At 32.5% G+C, this 20878-nt stretch overlaps 1 long non-coding RNA gene across 1 annotated transcript in view; it reads left to right on the top strand.

Moving 5' to 3' along the window:
- Nucleotides 1-2060: 2060 nt before the first annotated feature.
- The window catches only part of LOC147804547 (uncharacterized), a 44649-nt gene continuing 25831 nt past the window's right edge, over nucleotides 2061-20878 (top strand). Inside the window, exon 1 of the long non-coding RNA XR_015429454.1 lies at nucleotides 2061-2448. This is a non-coding gene — a long non-coding RNA (uncharacterized LOC147804547). The remainder of the gene's footprint in view (nucleotides 2449-20878) is intronic.

Genomic DNA, 20878 nt, shown 5'->3' with positions numbered 1-20878 from the left:
TTATTATGTAAATAATGTGCATGTTACTGTGAATGAGCGGAATCGGTGATTGTTGACTTTCACCGGTGAATGTTGACAATCACATGGTCGCTTTGGTGAATGTCCGAAATACTTATTACATCCGATTTCATATTAATTTATTCGTGGATATAATTACATTTATTCGATATTTTAATGCTTACTGACGATAGATTAGAAGAAACATCAGTGTTTGGAGTGTCGGGCAAATATATACCGGGCAATGGCACTTAACGAGAGCTAGTATGACTAGACCTTTGGTAAATGTCCGAAATATATACTAGGTCTAGTTAAGTGCGACTGCCCTGTATACCCTACAGTGATGTTTTTTTAAGGTTCAGTGCCATTGCCCGGCTTACCCTACACTGAAATTTCTTTAAAGGTTCAGTGCCACTGCCCGGTATACATTTGCCCGGTATACCCTGCACTGATGTTTTTTAAGGTCAAGTGCCATTGCCCGGTATACATTTACCCGGTATACCCTACACTGATATTTTTTTAAGATCAAGTGCCATTGCCCGGTATATATTTGCTCGATACTCCAAACACTGATGTTTCTTCTAATCTATCGTCAGTAAGTATTAAAATATCGAATAAATGTAATCTATCGTCAGTAAGTATTAAAATAATGAATAAATGTAATTATATCCACGAATAAATTAATATCAAATCGGATGACGTTTTGAATTTGTCATTTTTGAATGACATTTTGACGAATCGGAGATGTATTTTATGCTTTGCCGGTTTCTCATTTGGCATTCTATAGAATGCCTAGGCAATGTGTGAAATATAAATCCGTTCATACTTTGCCGGCTAATTTTAGGCATTCTGTACAATGCCTAGTCATTCTATACAATGCCGGATTTCATACTTTGCCGGTAACATATATGGTATTGATTAAAACTGCACCAATTACCATAACACCAAAAGTATCTATTACTAAAATTAATTAGGTGCCATTGACGTCAATTAACAGTATGACGAATTTTTATGTTTCTCCAGTACGAATTGCTACCATTTCTTTATTAATTTTGCTTATTTTTTTAATTTCAATTAGAAGCTATTGCCAAAATTAATGAAGCATCATTGGCTTCAATGATAGTATGGCGATTTGCTTCGCTTATCCTCAATAAATTGGAATCATTTCTCCAATAATTTTTCTCTCTAGTACGTAGCTTTTCTTGAAATTCCAATCAGTACCTCCTACCAAAATCAATCAAGCATTCAGTTGAGTAATTGTACTTCAAGAATAAGGTCACGTATATCCACACATGTGACCTATGAACGTCGGAGTCAGCTGATCCTTTATAAACAAAATGGTGCGTCAAAGTTGAGCTAAGTTTCTCCACACATATTAAAATGCTAATTAACGTGAAGTTCATTAAATACAGCGCCGTATCGCACATCGAATATTTTGAAATATAATTCTTTCTCCCTTACGACTTTTACTTAACTTGTACTTGTGTGTTCATGCATTTCATTGTAACTGTAACATATTTTTGTTTCGCGTACCTGGCAACTTCGATGCATAATTAGTTTGTTTATGCTCTGCATGGTTTCATGCTCGTCTTTGTGTTAAGTAAGAAATACATAATGAAAGAATATAGAATATGCCACTTAAGAGAATTGATGCTTGATGGGCTTGGCTTACTGAAAATAGAATGGGAAGAAGAGTTGCTAACGTAAACAAATGCCACGTTTTAACAAACCAATCCGCATCGAGATACCCACACGACGCCACCTGTAGGAATCTCATAATAATCCCATTAATTACCTAAACTAAGTTTTTGCCAAGATCCAGAAAATAGTATTTTGTTACGTCGTCGTGCATTTCTGCTCGTAAAATAAAACTCTCTTGTAAATGGCAAAACATACTTTTGGAACGTTGAAGTTGCTTGATGAAAAATGTTACTATGCGCGTGCCTTACAAGTAGTTAAATTTGCTAATTTTATCAAAATACTATATAAAACGCTGTTTAAGTCGACTTCCAAGGTTTGACTTTAAACTTCAGATCCACAAAATATATTCGAACGTAGAAAAAGAACAAGGCAGGTTCTTGGAGCTATCAGCGAAAACCTCCCACATAGTTGAGAACGAAAATCACTAAAAGCACCTAAACGGTTCTCCCCCTTATCACCTTGGCGTTTAGCAATCCTTTACCATTAGATAGAAATCCTAATGGTTCCCAAATGGCACCCCGGAAAAGGAATGTTGTGTGGCATAACAAAAGATCTGCAGGTAATGGCCAAGCTATATAAAAGTGGATGAAAAACATTAGAGCTTATCATTTCTTAAGAATGGCTTCAGATAAAAGATCGTTATGTCGCCCCAGAGTCATTAACCATTGTACTACTGGGGGTGAAGAGCAAGGGCAAGCGGATAGCCGTCTGGACGGGTCGTCGAGTGATAATCAACCTCAGGAGGAATCGGTAAGGCTTTTTTTTTATGACAAAAAAAAGTTAGTGTAATGTGAGATAAAATTTTATTTCGAAATTTCAGTTATTCATTATTGAGTTGGGTTTGCACTTGAAAAACTACACTGTGAGATGCTGTTGCTGATTTCAACCAAAACGTTACTCAGTTTCAGGCAGTGCCTGATGTATCATTATAAGACCTGCAAGGTCTAGGCCTAGGGCACTCTCTTTTCAGGGGTAACCTAAATGTTACACATAATTTCTTTTTGTGTTTATCAGTAAGAATTGTCTATTAGAACTATTAGTTAACAAAGATTGAAGTCATAAATAATTTAAAAACACTTCATTATTAAACAACAGGTAAATTTGTTTTAAGTAACGACCATCGTGCCCCTGGCAGTTCGGTGAACTAGGTAGGGCACCCCCGCCTTTCTTGATCAGGTCCTGGTTTCAGGGAAAGATAACCAGATGGCTAATGCTTATTTTCGGCAGTCCGGCTAATTAAATATATTTTAAATTTAAAAACTGTTGTTTTCTCATCAAAATGTATGAACTATTCACTCAAACTAGAAGAAATATCATCAAATTTATGAAATATTTAATGTTAAAAAAATGCACATAAAGATTGCGAAACAAATATTTTTGTCAGACGATCGCCAAATATCACCCTTGTTCAGTTTTGTTCACACTCTTCTCCCAAAAATAGCGAAATAGTATCATGGGATACGACGTGATGAAGGCGGAGCCAAGTGCAAACTCCTGGTGAACGAACTGCATTTGTATAAATGAAAATTGTTCCCTGGGATAATCAGTTTATTAACATTTGGATATTTTCGACCAGTCACTCTCTGAAAACTCTGAAGGTGAGTTTTGCGTCTGATTTCGTAAAATGTTCTTAAAATGTCGTCTGCACAAAATGCTCGTAAAATATTCTTAAATGTTTCTTAAAATGTCGTCTGCACAAATTAATTAGTACATTTTATGTTAACTCCTCGAACCATTAACATGGCATCTCAGTAAGTAAAAATCCAATAACTTGATCATAAGTTATTTAGGTATTCCCTCTTTTTTCTATTTCATTTTGCGGACTTTACCTCAGACTTAGATAAAATGAAAAACTTTCTGCGAACACAAAATCTCAATTGAAAAAACTTTCAGCTCGCATTGATTAACTCTTGTAATTAGTTTCAATTCCTTCGTCGACACCGCATTTTGGCGAAACTCGTTTGAAAATAACGGAATTTTTTAAAACTATTTAATTTTTATCGAATTCTATGTTGATTCAAACCACGGGGATGAGTTTAGTAAAAAAGCTGAAAATAGAAATCCAGTAGCATTGTGGGCAAAAACACTTTTTAAATTATTGAAAAAATACCTGAAATTTGAGCAGGGAAAAAAGAGAATGTAGGAAGCAATTATACACAGAATGTCATCAACGTTTTAATAAAAATATCAATGCGAGTACGTTATTTGTTTACTTATATTATATGAATATGAATCTCAATGTGTGATTTCTGAATAACTTGAATACAAATCTCGACATTTAATTTTTAAATCGCATGAATACGAATCTTAATGTTTGATTTTTAAATCGCATTAATACGAATTTCTATCTTAGACTTTAAAATCGCATTACTACGAATCTCTATCTTTGACTTTAAAATAGCGTGAATACGAATCTCGATGTTTCATTTTAAAATCGCATGAATATGAATTGGTATGTAAAATTTTCAAGTCACTTGAACACGAATCAGAATATCGGCTTTCAAATAAAGTGAAAGCGAATCGCGATATTTGATATAAAATCGCGGATTACGAAACACGATGTTCGATCTTAAATCGCGTAAAAGGAAATCGTGATGCGTAATTTTAAATCATGTGAATGTAATTTTTAAGTGCACTTGCATAGGCAGGAAAAAGCGAAAAAATGATTTTTTTCCCGGGATTTCGAAAAATGCAAACTTTTTTTTTTTTAAAGAGGCGGATTCTTTTTTTTTTCTCTTGTTCAGTTAATAATAAAAAAATTTCCGCGAAGAGGAAAATTTTTCCGTAAACAGCGTTCTGGCTGTCGTGTATGTCTTACGAGTCTGCTGTACCTTGTCCATCGCCTCAATGCTTCATGAAATTATATATATATATATATATATATATATATATATATATATATATATATATATATATATGAATTTCGTTAATCTGAAAATCAACACTTTTTCTAAGTTAATTCTTTTTAATTAATATTAACAATTCCACATGATTTTAACTATTAAACACAATCATACTCTCAAGAGAAAAAGAAAGCACAAATACAGCTGTGTAGAAAAAAATTTAATGTGTTTTTTGATATACTTAGCGTTTCTATAACAATTTAAAAAATTTCTACTAATTACGCCTCCCTGCGGATTTTCAATAATATTAAAAGATTTTTCTTTCGGCATACCGTATCATAAAGAAAAATCTAATTTTGATGATTTGATTTAACATTTAATAATTAAAGACATTTATTAAACTACCCTAAACATTTCCAATGAAAAAGTTCTTTTCATTTTAAATCTCAACCAAGTTTATTAGATCATTCTCTCCAAGACAAGATCCAACAAGATGCAGCAGTCTAAATCCTGTCAGCTAACTCCGCCTTTAGATTAATAACCTTTTTAAAAAAATAACACTGGCAATAAAAGAAATTAAAGAAAGTTTCCCATCAATGCAGTGCCATCTATTGACAACTAGGATAACTTCTTAAGATTTCCTTTACTTCTTCATTCGAATCTTTTGCAGGAGGCGCATAAAAAGTTTTTATGCACATGTATAGTGATGGATAGAGTGGGGAAAAGCTTCTCGTGTGCCAAAATAAAACTAAAGATACTTTTTCAATGCATATAGCGGTATTTATTCATTGATTTATTTTATTTTTAAAGAACTGTATAACTTTTTTCACAACATAATAAAAATAAAATTTTATAGTCTGCAAAACATTACTTATAAAACAATAGTTTTAATTAGACAATGAGAAGTATCTGATCCATTTTTATTAAACATATTTTTTTCTCATTATTTTGTATCGATTTAAGTTAAAACAAGTGAAAAATATTATATTTAGCATTTTAATAATTCATGATTATGAAATGCAACATGAAACACGGGCGTCTTTTTTCTGCGTTAAATTGTAAAATGCACCAAACAATAATTTTTCAAATTTGCACTGATTTGCAGTAACTTAGATCTAAGCGAAACAGTTATTCATCATTGAAATTTCTTTAATTGACACAATCAATTATTAATAAATTTTTGAATATGAATGGAAAAAAAATTTTTTTTTTTTATCAAACTACTTTTTTTGGATTTTATACTTTAGTATAAATGTAATTCCGATAATCTAACATATTTTTTATAAGACTGTTTCGTATAGTCAAAAAATGCCAAAATATATTTTTGCTTGCAATTAGATCGTCAGAAATATAGATATATATATAAAACGGGCAACGGCGTCCCATCTGCGCCAAAAGTTTAAGATGCACACTCAAATACGTTAAGGTGTCCTAAAATGTAAATAAAAACTCTGAGTTATAAATAAGGCATATAAAATATTACTTACAATTTGTTTTCAGTTTCATATTTTGAAAACTTACTATTTGACTGCTTTAGAATAATCTACAAATAAAATGCAGACACAGCCACTGATAAAATCACTTGATTGTAAAATTTAGGTGATTTTTTATATTCATATCTGAAGGAATGGAATCATTTCAGGAACGAAACATGCTAACACCATCCTTTCATTATCACCGTTTTGTAAAATCACATTTTTGTTTATCATGTGTCTTGAAAATATTCTGATTTTTTTTTTTTTTTTTTGATTAATAATTAGAATTTACTATAGTCTGTTATGAAAGCTGTGTAGAGTATGTAAATAAAAAATTTCGTTGTGCCCCCTACAAACAAAAAGAGCAAAATAAATGTAGATATCACTTCGTAAGGAAATTGAAAAGTGAGAGATAAAAAAATCACGAAAGGGGGTGATTCTATTCATGAATGGAGAATATCGTCATTCAATGGCAATGATCAGTTCACGTTCGGTAAGGTATCTTCAATAGTTTGAAAAGTGATGGTTTTTTTAAAATAAACTTTACAACAGGGAAAAAGAATATTAAAAGTAACGAAAACTTTAATAAACTTTTAAGCCTTGTTGAATCTGTCACTTTAAATTTTGCTAATCATGCAAACACTTTAAACCAGTGTTTCCCAACCTTTTTTGTACCATGCCCCACCTAAGCCTTTCTAAAATTCTTATGCCCCCCTATGTAACATATACATAATTTTTAATATTAAAAAATCGAATTGTTCACTTAAGAAACTTAGGAAATTGTTAGCGAAACAAAGTAAGTAAATTTTCAGAACATATAACGAAAAACTAAAATTCGAATTCGAAATAATTTTAATAAAGATTTTTCTATAATAATTCAATATTTTAATTTAGTGAGATTCTTGCCCTTGATGCTTGCTGCACGTAGATTTTATCTTAGGTTCCAATTTGGTTAGTCTCAAGTCTCCCCGTTGTGTTATATCTAGACGATTTCTTTTTTTTTTACCAATAAAATCATTTACAGCACAAAATCCACATTCAGCTAAATATGAAGATGGAATCGGTAACAATAGTTTTCTTGCACATTTGATTGAATTTGGGTATTTGTTTTCTGTTTCCTCACGAAGCCATGCCATCACTCCTTTCATATTAAATAAAGTTTTAACTGACTCATCATTTTGCATTTCTGCAAGTTCTTCTTGATATATTTGATACATCAGACAAATCCACTAACATGGACTGCAACATCCATGTTGGAAAATAAATTTGTTTTAAATCAGAATATCTTTCTTTTAAATCAGCCGATAGAATTTTCAGATGATAGACAATAACAAGTAAAGCGCTATCATTTACTTCACATTTTTACAGCCAATGAAACTGTTCAAAGTTTTTGTTGTTAATATATTTCTGACGTAACTCAATAAGGGTAATGATGCCAAATATCTTCGCTTTTGCATCAACAAGAGTTTTATTTGTTCCTTGAAGTTTCTTATTTAATATATTCAGTTTTTCAAAGATATTGGTTAAATAACTCACAAATGCTTTACCATCGACTGTAAACAGATACTTCATTTCAGGTTTGTCGCTTAAAAAATCCCTAAGTCACATACTATTTATTGACAGCAATTATTTAAGAATTTGCTTTTTTCTTTCGATTTTGTCACCGAAATCTCGCATTGTATTTAAATGGCCCAGAGCAAAAGGTTTAAACTCATGTCGAGTCCATTTTTGAATTGCCCCCCATTTCAATCAAATTGCCCCCCGGTGGGGCGTGGGCCCCACGTTGGGAAACACTGCTTTAAACCCTTCTGTCATTTTAAAATTGCTGCTCATTTTTAAATAAAATGTAAATCTAGTAAAAACAAAATCTTAATTTAGTAACGAATTTTACTGTTAATGTATTCGTTAAGTTTAAATTTGAAACATTTTCCCCTAAGTAATATTTCGGTATCTGAAATCAGCATTTCGGTATCTGAATGAATTCGGTATTTGAAATTATAAAATCAAATGTTTTTTAAGATTCAGAGCGACTGCCCAGTATACATTTAACCGGAACTCCGAACACAGACGTTTCCCCCGACCTATCCTCAGAAGATATTAAAATATCGACGAATAAATTAATATCAAATCGGATATGACAAATATTTCGGACATTCAGCAAAGCGAACGGTGTGATTGTTGACATTCACCGGTGAAGGTCGACATTCTCTTGATTTCGGTCATTCACGCTGGCATAATCATTCGAAGCCATTAAAAAGGGTTTCTAAATGGAAGAAAATGCACATGACTCTATTTTAAACTTGCACGTAAAACGTGAAGATTTTTATAAAAATTGGAAAAACACGAAATGCAAAAGCAATGTAAAATCACGGATTTTTTTCAAGTAAAATAAATATTAGCTCATACTAGTATATATTATTTCTTAAATTAAAGAAGCGATTTGATCATTTTATTTATTTAATGAAAATGTATGATTTTAATACATTTATGATATGCATTAACTTCATTCTTCTTTTAAATTATTAATTAAAAGCCATAATTAAATGAAATGGGTTGCACTCGGAGCCGGATTATACTTTTCGTAGGCCCTAGGCATAGCCGTTTTGGGGCCCTCCCCTCCTTCCCCCCCACTCCTCCCCTCTTTTCAAAATATATGCTAAAATTTTCTTGCATATTTTTTTTTTACATTTTTAGTAGCGTAGTTTGGAATTCGACAGCATAATACAAGAACCTAGAACGACCAGAAACCTAGTTTGCCGAGATTTCAAAAAGTCACCAAGGAGTGCGCTATTATAGGATCCACCCTTCAGAAGTTCTTTTTGGCCTATTACAAAATAATTATAGTGCAGATTTTGTCTGGCCACGCTTGACATCTAAATTTCTTGCTACTTCATCAGCACTACAGCTTAGTGCAGCCAAAGACTTTCTCAGTCTGATTCCCCCCAGGCAGTATAAATTTATTGCAAGGTTTCTCAATCTGTGCTAAAACTTTCAAATTCTTCTAAACGCTGTCCAGCCTCTTCGTAGCTGGTCTGCCTCTTCCACTTGTACCCTTAATCTTAGAAAATTTAACTTTTTTGATTGGATCTAGACAGAGCCGGATTATACCTTTCGTAGGCCCTAGGCACAGCCGTTTTTTGGGCCCTCCCCTCCTTCCCCCACTCCTCCCCTCTTTTCAAAATACATGCTAAAATTTTCTTGCATATTTTTTTTTTACATTTTTATTAATATGGATTTTAATTTACAAATTTGTTTATCGAACTTTTTGCGTAGTTTGGAATTCGACAGCATAATACAAGATTTCGTTGAATCCAAAAATCGCAAAAAAGTAATATATTAGATCAGAAGATTCTGCAAAATAATTTATTACCGAAAAATATTATATTTTTATTTGTATCTTCATAATTTTGTGCAAAATACACTTGTTGTTTTTAAAGCTAAATTATTTTTGTCAAAAAATTTTTTTCTCCCAAGTTTTTCGTAGGCCCCTGAATATCGTAGGCCCTAGGCACGTGCCTAGTGTGCCTATAGGTTAATCCGGCCCTGGTTGCACTGACTAAAAAATATATTTTCTAAACAACTACAAAAATCCCTAACCTTCTTTTAACAAAAATTCGCATTAGAGAATTGGAATTACAGAATACTCTTGATATCTCAAAGTTGAAGGAACGCTAAAAGAAAATTTCGAGATAGCGAGTTTTTGAGATAACAAGTTCAAAACAGAATATGTTCTATAAAGTAAAAAAAGAAATAATAAATTCTTAACTAGTATTCTAAAACGTAGAGTTATGGAGCATCAGAATACGTACTAATAAAGATATTTGAATAAGAGTTGACAGTAAGTCTAAATACAGAATGCTAAAAGAAAAAGTATTTTTTTTTTTTACATATCACGGTTTTCGAGATATCGAGAGTATACTGTAATAGATTTCGTTACAAAGAAGCTTGACTGTATTACTATTGCTTTAAAAAATTTCAAGGAAAAAAGTTTGTAAAAAACCTACTGCAGAAGGTAACTAATTTCAGATGGTATGTATTGCAATTTCCCTCTAATAAATACCCCCCCCCCCACAATTTCAAAAAAATCAAAGAAATAGGTCCCTTTACCACAATTTTTCATCCAATATCTTCAATCAAAGAGCCCAGATTTCACTGTAAAAAAAAAAAAACTCGATAAATGTTTAACCAGTATTTGGTGCAAAGTTTCTAATTATCCCAAAGTTAAATGAAATGAAAGATCATTTTAATTTAGTTACACCATAAGTTGTGAAGTATGATAGAGAAATACTTCCATGGTGCAATTGACTGCACCAAAATTTGGTAAAAGACGGTGACTCTAAACTGATTGATCTTTGTTTACGACGCCATGTTTTCTTCACAACTATAGGTCTCGTTGTCTCGGGACGAGTAATGCATGTTGTTTTAAGTATCAAATTACTAGGTAGGTAAATGACTTACTTGCATTCATTAAAGTTCATTTCTTTTATGTTGCCTTTTTAAATCTGGTTGGCGGTAAAAAATGGTTTGAGGTAAAAGAACCTACTTGCGGTAAATAGCTTTGTTACGGTAAATAGCAAACTTGGCCTGCATTTGAGCGCTTTAAAAATACCTAATAACGGTGCAACCTTCCCTTTGCTTTTATAAAAATAAAAAAAAAAAGAATGAAGGAAAATAGGTGTTCTGTTTCTTCAAAACACTTACTTGAGCAGCGATGGCTCAGGGGATAGAGCGTTCGCCTTCCAATGACGAGAACCGAGTTCGAATCCCAGGGATGGCTTGTCGATACGAATTCAGCATCCGGCTTGCATCGAACACAGTGCTGACGTGAAATATCCTCAGTGGTAGACGGATGATGGGTCAGAGTCCCTTCGCAGTCAGGCTAACCGTGGAAGTTTCTCGTGGTCTTCCTCTCCATGCAACGCAAATGCGGGTTAGTTCCACCAAAAAGTCCTCCACGAAGGCAAATTTTCTCCCGATACTTGATCCTGACGTTCCCTTGTCTTCTGGATTGGGTTTAAGATTACAAGGCTACGGAGTTGAACATTAGTAGTCGGAACCCAAAAAATTGGGTCGGCTGTTTAACGACAGTTATTAAAAAAAAAAAAAAAAAAAAAATTAAAAAAATTTAGGAAAAAAAAAGCACTTACTTTTAGTGCAACCTTTTACTGATGTTTGGACCTAGTGAAAATACCAAAGTATGATAAAATTAAGCTCCATTTTATTTAGCCGGCAAATGACTGAATACTAATCTTTGGTGCAGTAATAAAATCAAAAAATTCTCCAGATTGCCAAAAAAAAAAAAAAAAAAAAAAAAAAAATATCTGGATTAAAATTTTATGTATTTAATCGTTTGTTTACATTAACTAATTTAATACAGATGAATATTGTAAAAATAAAAGAATAAAAAATAGATATTTAATATCTTAATTATCTACGAGGACTAAGTAAGTTTTCTAGAAAGATTCTTCAGCTGATGTATAAAGCACAGTACTTGACAACGCCCATGCTTTTCTATCACTGCAATATTTAAGATGTTTTAAAAGTAATCCCGATATAAGTCTTATAGTTAACTCTCAACCATTAGAATAAATGTAAAAAAAGAAATTACCATTAGAAGAACCATTAGAATAGAAACAACTATGAACATTAGAAATAGATACTATGCCTAAAAATCACTAAACATCATTGCATGTAACCATCGTTAACATTAATCAGCTTACAGCTTTAATAGTTTTTTCAATAAATAATATAAAAACAGTTCTTAAGCAATAAATTACACAAAGCGTACTTGTTCAATTTGTACAGTAAAAGCAACAAACATAAACAAAAACTTTGGCAGAAATTTCAAAGTTAAATAATTATTTACATTCAAGTATGTGAAGATTTAACAAATGATTCAAATTGCTTAGAGTGAAACTGAATACATTGCATGATTATTTCCAATTGAGAAGCACTCGACTAATAATAATTTAAAAACAAATTGAAAATTCCATCATCCAAGTAAAAATGTAGAATCGATCTTATAGTTGATGCATTTTTAATAAACATTATTATATTTGCATATAATGTTAAGCTCAAATAAATTTAAATATATATAAATTACTGCTTAAATATAATCTTATTTACGAAAGTGCATTGAAATTCCAATTCCCCCGATTCGTAATTCACATTATTTTTTGTAACGGCCTCACGCCAAATTAAGTAATAAACTATATGAGTTCGCAAAGTTTTCGGAAAGTAATTAATGACTGGTTGTATTCAAACAATTCTCTCGCCATTCATGTCTTTGCAAAATAAATTGAAGGATACATTTTTTACAGAAGACAGAAACTTTTTCAAAAATTCAAATGATTTAAAACATTTAAATGAAAATCAATTTCCATCCAAGGGCAAAAAACATGATAAGAAAGCTAATCTTTATAATGAAAATATATTCGAAATATTCGAGGGTAATATTTCTAGAACTTCTATCCCAGTAAACGGAAAAAAACCGCCATTGGACTCAATCCAAGCCAAGCATTCCAATAATTCTTCCGCCGTAAGAAATAAGAGTGCAATGGAACCACGCGAAAAACATTCCAAAACAAAATGGCAAAAAAGAAGAGCTGCTCAGCAGACAAACAAAGGAAGTAGAGACATTTTCAGCGAGAGGCAGGAAAACGAAGTCAATTTAAATACTGAATTTGACTTACAATCTTTGGACAAAGCATTTACCAACGATGCTTCGAATTTCGTGACCACATCGTATCCTTTGAAACAAATAACAAAGGAGGAGGATGTTCGAAAAGAACTGAACAGATTGGAACACTTTATTCAAGTAAAAGAAACTGATACTCTTCAAAAATGCCGGGAGGACGGTATTACCATATCTAAATCTTCGAGCAATAGATATCATGATATAAATACGGAAAAACATATCACACATCGAGACATACCAGATTCAGACGCCAACATAAAAGTTGAATTGATGAAATTTGCGAGAGAATTTGTCCTGAATAATACTTTGAGTGAGGGGCACTTTAAGGGGAAATTAAATAAAGATCAAAGTTTTGGATTGAAAGGACGTAATTATGGATTGAATTATTCTAGTTCGACGCTTCGAAAATATTCGAATGCACTAAATGATGAGGTCATCGAATATCAATCAAAAACACAAAGACCCTCACATCATCTAAAAACGTCCATAAAATCTCCAATTATAGAATTTCAATCAACTAAGAAGAAAGAAAATCATTTTTCGATTTCGCCATTTTCAAAATCGAATGAAGAAGATGGAATATTTGATGATTGTTCTATTGTAGAAATTGCTAGAAAGCGACAAACAAGAATCCGACAAAATCTAAGTAACTCGACTAATAGTTTTGACGACTGGGACAATGAAGGCACACATTTTCTGTCGCGAAAAAATAAAATGGAGGAAAAAGAATTTAAAAATATAATTCCTTCATTCGATTTTAAGAAAGAAAATTTAAATAGCTGCCGATATTCTTTTTCCGACAATGAAATGAGTGACGGCGGTGAAAATAATGTTGTACATAAAAATCACGAAAAAACTGAACTGAAAGCTAAAATTAAAAAACGTGATTTTGATGAATTCCAAACTGTTTTTTGTAAAGCCACGGCAGAAAGATCAGAACGTAAAGAAAGTGCGAAAACATCAAAAAGAAATTGTGACAACCTTAATTTAAACCAAGTTGAAGAGTCAGAAAATTATAAGGGGGCAAAAAATTTCATTCACTCAAATGAGTATGATGACAAAGCAATAACTATTTCAGATTGCAGCGACAGATATAGTAATAGTTCAACACCTGCAAGTAACAGAACTTATACAAAAAGTAAGAAAATTGATGAAACAACAGAACATTATTTTAAGGATTCTGATTTGCTCAGTCAAACATTAAAGTTTGAAGAACAGGTGGAAGAAGGCTCTTCTTCAAGTGATAACATGTCTTTAGAATCTAATGATGATAAATGTTTGTGGCAAAACGATGTAGTACATGCCAGAAATGTATCCAATGGTGAAAAAATTGAAAACGATTACCTCTATAATTCTACCATTTCAATAGACATCCAACAAGAAAACGCAAAATCAATGGATTTCATTCAAAATAGTAAAAAACTTTCTCTCCAATCGAAGCAGTGTCTGATAAATTCATCTAAAATTAACTCAGAAAACCCCAAATCTAAAAACTTAGACGACAAAGAATTTTCAAACCAGCACTTTCCAACTCATAACGGGAATAAGGAAGGATCTGATATGAATTCGAATTTTTTTGAATTGCCGAATTGTTCTGAAGGAACGAAATGCGATTCTGAAAGATCAAACCAAACTCAAGAGTTTATGAAGCTTGAATTTAAGAATGAAAACAACTTTTCTAGCTTAGAAAAAGACGACAAATCACCTTCTCAATCTCATCCCGATGTAATAAGCGACGAAAAAATATCGGCTGAAAGTAAGAGTAACAACGAAGATTCGGAATCTGATGAAAGAAGATCTGGAAGTAGATCTGACTCAAAAGATATACTTAAAATGTTCAATCTCGGTTCCACCATGGCATCTGTACTCTACGGTTCTCCGAAGAACAACCCTGAGGCAGATACCCCCATTAATGAAACTTTCGATACTACATCAGAAGTCAAAACCTGTCGCAAAAAGTGGGAAAAACAGAGTAGCACAACAGCTGCACACAACTCTTGGCACTCTAGTAAAGATTCTTTTACTCCATCGAATAGGGGGGACAGCAACGATTGGAACAAACAATGCCACGCAAAACCTTCAACTACTTGCCATTGTTGTGGAAATGAAACTACAAGTATAAATTTTGAAGAAAACCTAAGGAACATGCTCGATGTTAACATGGCCTTATTCAAAAATCTAAATCAGCCGGTGTATTTTAATTTTGTTAAACCTGCTGGTAATGCACCTCCGGGCTTCCTCGTCCAACCATTGCATTATAAAACCCAATGTGAGGGTGTAACACCAGAACATCTATTACAGACCCCTCCAGTGTATCCTTCTCAACCATTGGTTGATACGTCGGATCAACAGACTCATCCAGTGCTTTGCGCATCTGCTGAAGCTTCAACGCAAACATCAATTGGTGAAAATATCAAAGATGCTAGTTTGGAAGGGTCAAATGAAACATCTTCGGAAAAACTAAAAAACTGCCCGGAAGAGACACTAAGAAAAGGAAAATTAACTGCAAGAGCTTCCCAGTCCTCGCCATTAAGAAACAAAACACGCGGTTTGACTAAAATTTCAAAAACAGATAATCAAACGGTAGACAAACTCGGTGTAGAAGATAATCATATAGACATTTTAACGAAAAACTCATCTCCAGAAACAGCAATGGAGATTCCTTTGGCAGATAGCGTAAAAGTCTCGCCAAAAATGAACGCCAAATTCAATCCAACGAAACAGCCCAGCATAAAAGCTAACAGTACAGATTTAAACAATGCAATCCTTTCGCCTGAAAAGAGCATCCACTTAACTCAAGTTAATCCATCGAACCAGCCAAGAGAAATATCTAAAGATAACAGAGAAAAGTCCCTTTCTGGAAAAAACATGGCTTCGGTGATGTATGACAAAACCTTTGACAAGGATAGATTTCCCTTAAAGTGTTTGGGTACAAAAACTGCAGGAAATAAGTCGTCGTCATCGTCCCATAGTACAAACAAAGTGATTCATTCAAGTAAAGAAAAGTTTGTTGAAAATCAACAGATGAAAGACAATAAGGAAGAACTAAAAAATAGTATTAAAAACAATCCTAGAAAGGGGAGGGAAGGCAGGAGGAGGCGTTTGGGAATAATTCCTGGTTTAATTGAAGATGATAGTTCTACTGCCGAAGCTTAAAATATTAATAAAGTGTTAGAAAAATTAATTTTTAACTGGAATGAAATGACTAAAAAGTCTTTTATTTTTCATTATTTCATCTTGTTTCTATTTTGGTGACAAAAATTAGGAAACTGACTAACAAAATTAATTTTTCAGAAATTATTATTATTGTGAAAAATATGTACCAGTATTGAATGTAAAAATTGAAAGCCTTCACTATTTGATTTATTATTATCTTGGAGAAAAATTTGAATTTAAATATTGAATAAAAATTTTTAATTCTTTTATTGTTTGAATTCGTCAATGAAAAAAAAAAACTCTCAATGCACGAAATGAGCTTTCTTATGTATAATAGGAGGAAACACCGCTGTATTTAAATGAGAAACTTAAACTTTTAATTCTAAGAGTTTCCCATTTCGAAATTAAAGACTCAAAAAAAAAAAAAAAAAAAATCTGATGTGCAACAGAAATTGTGTTTGCTGCTAAGTTTCAGTCAAATGAAAATTTATGAAGCTGTGTCAGTGCTCATAAAAAAATTATTTTGATGTTGTTGTTGTTGTTAATTTACGTTACACTAGAGCTGCACAATGGGCTATTGGCGACGGTCTGGGAAACATCCCGGAGAATGATCCGAAGACATACCATCCCAATTTTGATCCTCTGCGGAGGGGATGGCACCCCCGCTTCGGTAGCCCGACGACCTGCGCGCGAAGTCGAGCACTTTACGGTAGCACAGTTTAACGAGGACCAATACCGCACACCCTCGGTCCCTACGCAGACTGATCCAAGTGGTCACTCACCCGCACACTGACCGCAGCCTGTGATGCTTGACTTCTGTGATCTGCTGGGAACCGTGTCTTAACGATCAGTCCACTGCGGGACTAAATTATTTTGAGAAAATTCCATTCATGAAGAAAAAAATTTATACTCGCGACATTGCTAATTATTATAACTTCTTTTTTTTTTGTATCTTTAATTTAAGAAGGCAAGTTATTACTTAATTCCAGTATTTATATGATTAAAAGCCTATTCACAAAGTTTATAATTTAACAAAAGATAAAATATCATGATGTAATTTATAATTTAAATTTAGTTTTTTGAGATATTCATACTTTTTAGATATCTCAAGAATATGTAGGTTATTTCAAGATGATATTTCAACTAAAAACCCGAGGAAATAAATCAAATAAAAAAACTTAAGCTTAAATCGAAACTTCTTTTTGTTCATTTAATTTCAATAGTATTTTCTTCAATTTCGAAAGCAAAGTCGCGGTGGCTCAGGAGATAGAGCATTCGCCTCCCAATGAGGTGAACCGGGTTCGAATCCCAGCGATGGCTGATAAATACGAATTCCGCATCCGGTTCGCACCGACCATGATGCTATAGTAAAATATCCCCAGTGGTAGACGGATCATGGGTTAGAGGCAATTTGCCGCAAGGCTAACCGTGAGAGGTTTTCCTCTCCATGTAACACAAATGCGGATTAGTTCCATCAAAAAGTTCGACACGAAAGCGAATTTCTCCCAATCCAGGAGTTCCCTTGTCTTCTGCATAGGGTTCAAAATTACGAGGCTACGGAGTTGAACATAGGCAGTCGTAAACCCAAAAATTGGGTCGGCTGTTCAACAATGGTAATAAAATAAAATAAAATTTTGAAAACAGGAGCTGCGGTGGCCTAGGAGATAGAGCGCTCGCCTCCTAATGAGGTGAGCCGTCTTAGAATCCCAGCGAAAGCTAGTCGATACAAATTCTGCACCCAACTTACACTGACCATGTAAAATATACTTAGTGGTAAACGGATCATGGGTTAGAGTCCCGTTGTCCTCAGGCTAACAGTAGAAGGTTTTCGTTCTTTTCCTCTCCATGTAAAGAAGATGCGGGTTAGTTTCATCTAAAAGTCCTCCAAGAAGACAAATTTCTCCCAATACTTGATCCAGGAGTTCCCTTGTCTTCTGCACCGGGTTCAAAATTACAAGGCTACGGAACTGAACATGGGTAGTCGTCAACTCAAAGTTGTATCAGCTGTTCAACGACGGTGATTAAAATTTTGAAAACAATTACGCTAAAATAAGTAAAGTTTTAATAAGAATGCTTTTTCCATAAATAAATCAACACGCATTGACGTCTTATCTTAGCCATTGAAATTGTTAAAATATTTCCTGTGTCCTTCTATACTACACACCCTTGTCACCATAAGTTTCACGAAAATTTATATAACTTCTTCTAAAGTTCTGGAATATTGTAATGGGTGCTATAAAACAGCCATAAAATATGCTCTGGAGAGGAGCGGCCATTTGATTCGAAACATTCATCGAATTTACCGCAATCCACTGCTTCCGCTCATCCGATATGCAAGAAACCCAGACATCTATTTTTAATAAAACGGAAATATTTTCAAGTTGAAATTGCTCAATTATAACGAAATCTCAAGAGGATACTGAATAAGGTCAAGAGGAATTCGCTGACCTTTTAACATCTCTTTAACGGTCTTATATCGATTATGACAACGGATATGGAAGCATTGTTTTGAGGAAAAGAACTAGACATGCCAGGGGAGAAAAAAAATAATTAAAAAAACATTTTGTTTTTAAGTCTACTGCCCAGTATCTCTGTTTAATAAGTTTTATTTTGAAACCAAGGGTGGATTTAGGCTTAGTCTTCTCGGAGTTATTAGACTTATTAAAAGTTTAGACATCCTTCTTATAACAAATAAAAATTTTGCATTTTCATTAAAACTTTAAAAAGTTGAAATTTTTTTTACCTCGTCTAATGTTAAGAATTTTATGAATAAGATTCGAAAATGTGAAGTTGATAATAAAAAGAAAACGAATAATTGTAAAAACATTTTGTTTTTAAGTCTACTGTCCAATGTCTCTATTAAATAAGTTTTATTTTGAAACCAAGGGTGGATTTAGGCTTAGTCTTCTCGGAGTTATTAGACTTATTAAAAGTTTAGACATCTCTTATAACAAATAAAAATTTTGCATTTTCATTAAAACTTTAAAAAGTTGAAATTTTTTTTACCTTGTCTAATGTTAAGAATTTTATGAATAAGATTCGAAAATGTGAAGTTAATAATAAAAAGAAAACGAATAATTGTAAAAACATTTTGTTTTTTAGTCTACTGTCCAATGTCTCTATTAAATAAGTTTTATTTTGAAACCAAGGGTGGATTTAGGCTTAGTCTTCTCGGAGTTATTAGACTTATTAAAAGTTTAGACATCTCTTATAACAAATAAAAATTTTGCATTTTCATTAAAACTTTAAAAAGTTGAAATTTTTTTTACCTTGTCTAATGTTAAGAATTTTATGAATAAGATTCGAAAATGTGAAGTTAATAATAAAAAGAAAACGAATAATTGTAAAAACATTTTGTTTTTAAGTCTACTGTCCAATGTCTCTATTAAATAAGTTTTATTTTGAAACCAAGGACAAATTTAGGCTTAGTCTTCTCAGACTTATTAGACTTATTGAAACCTTAATGAGTAGAATTTTTTTTTACTTTGTCTAATGTTGAGAATTTTATGAATAAGACTCGAAAATGTAAAACTAATAAAGTTTTGGGGGAGAGAAGGAAATGGTGTGAAGTATTGATTAATATTATAGATTATTACAAAAAAATTACAGTGAGTACAGTGGTTAAAACTGCTTGTCTTGACAGAATAAAGCTGTAAACGCAGCGTATGAACATGAGACCTCAAAGAAAGGCAGAACCGCAGGACCAAGAAACAAACTAGATCTTCAACTTAAATAATATTGTAACTCATTTACAAACAAAGGCAACTCACATACAAACTAGAAAATAGGGCAGTTTGCTTAAAAATATTATAGGAATTTTATTAATGTCCTCCACCTCAAGAGGTCAAGTTTGATGTCAATAGGTAAGTTTTTCAAAATATTTAACTATTCTATTTTTGTTTTTTTTATTTGACATATTCTTCTCGAATTATCTAAGCTTAAAAAAAATGCGCAATATGAATTTGCTATTACAGCTCCACCTACGAACCAAAATGCAATAAACTGTACGTCTAATTGAGATATTTTTTTCAGGAAAATCCAAATCTGCAATTATTTAAAAAAAAAAAAAAAAAAAAAAAAAAAAAAAAAAAAAAAGGCATTTAACTTTTAAGAATTTGAATAACTTTTTAAGAAGTTGAAGCCTTAACCCACAGGAAGAGAGGTTAAAGAACCGAGCTTGGTATCAGTCTATACATCGTTAGAAAATTATTTTGAATGTGCACTTTTAGGGTTTTGATCCGATATTTAATTCTCAATCTATGTGACTGTTTCAAATTTTTTCCTATTAATTCTTATATAAAGTATGGACCTCTGAGAAGCTATTTTTTCTTGGGGGGGGGGGGGAGGAAGATTTCAAACATTTTTTTTCTTTTTCATTCAATAAATTGACGACTCAACGGATAAGTTTGTAATCAAACAATGATTCATGTATTAAACTAAATCACAAGAAACACAACATATTGCTAATGTTCCGGATTGTTACGATTCTTTTCTGTGATTTTGAAGGTTACCCGAAATGATTCATTTTTGAGTTCTTACACAACACCCTTTTCATTTATTTATTATTTTATTTCAAGAATTTTTAAAGAACATTGAAATACTTGGCTTATTTTATTAAATTAATACTAAATAAATATGGTAGAACTTAAATAAAAACCAACGAAATTCCAAAAGTAAGCATGTCATCAGAATTATTCCTTTTTCTAGGGACACACTGCCCTGTTAAACATGCACTGGATTGATTTAAGTTCACTTTGATGTTTTAAATATTTAATTTATTTCTTTAGATTATTTTAACTGTAACTTTCTATTTGTAGATCTTATTTGTTGACGCGTTTTTTCTCTGAGAACCTTCGGCTTATTTTTCTTGTGGTTTTTTTCTTTTTAGCTTATTTTGACGTGTTTTTCTCAGAGAATTTTTGGTTGCTGCGACTTGGCGTGTTTTTAGATATAATTGCGTGTCTCTGGATTTTCCTTTTTATTTTAAGCTTTGAATTTTCGAAGTATTA

Source organism: Parasteatoda tepidariorum, chromosome 9 (assembly GCF_982258835.1).
Source record: "Parasteatoda tepidariorum strain Cologne lab strain chromosome 9, Ptep-v5.0, whole genome shotgun sequence".
Lineage (NCBI taxonomy): Eukaryota > Metazoa > Arthropoda > Arachnida > Araneae > Theridiidae > Parasteatoda > Parasteatoda tepidariorum.
This window is presented reverse-complemented; position numbering and strand designations above follow the sequence as displayed.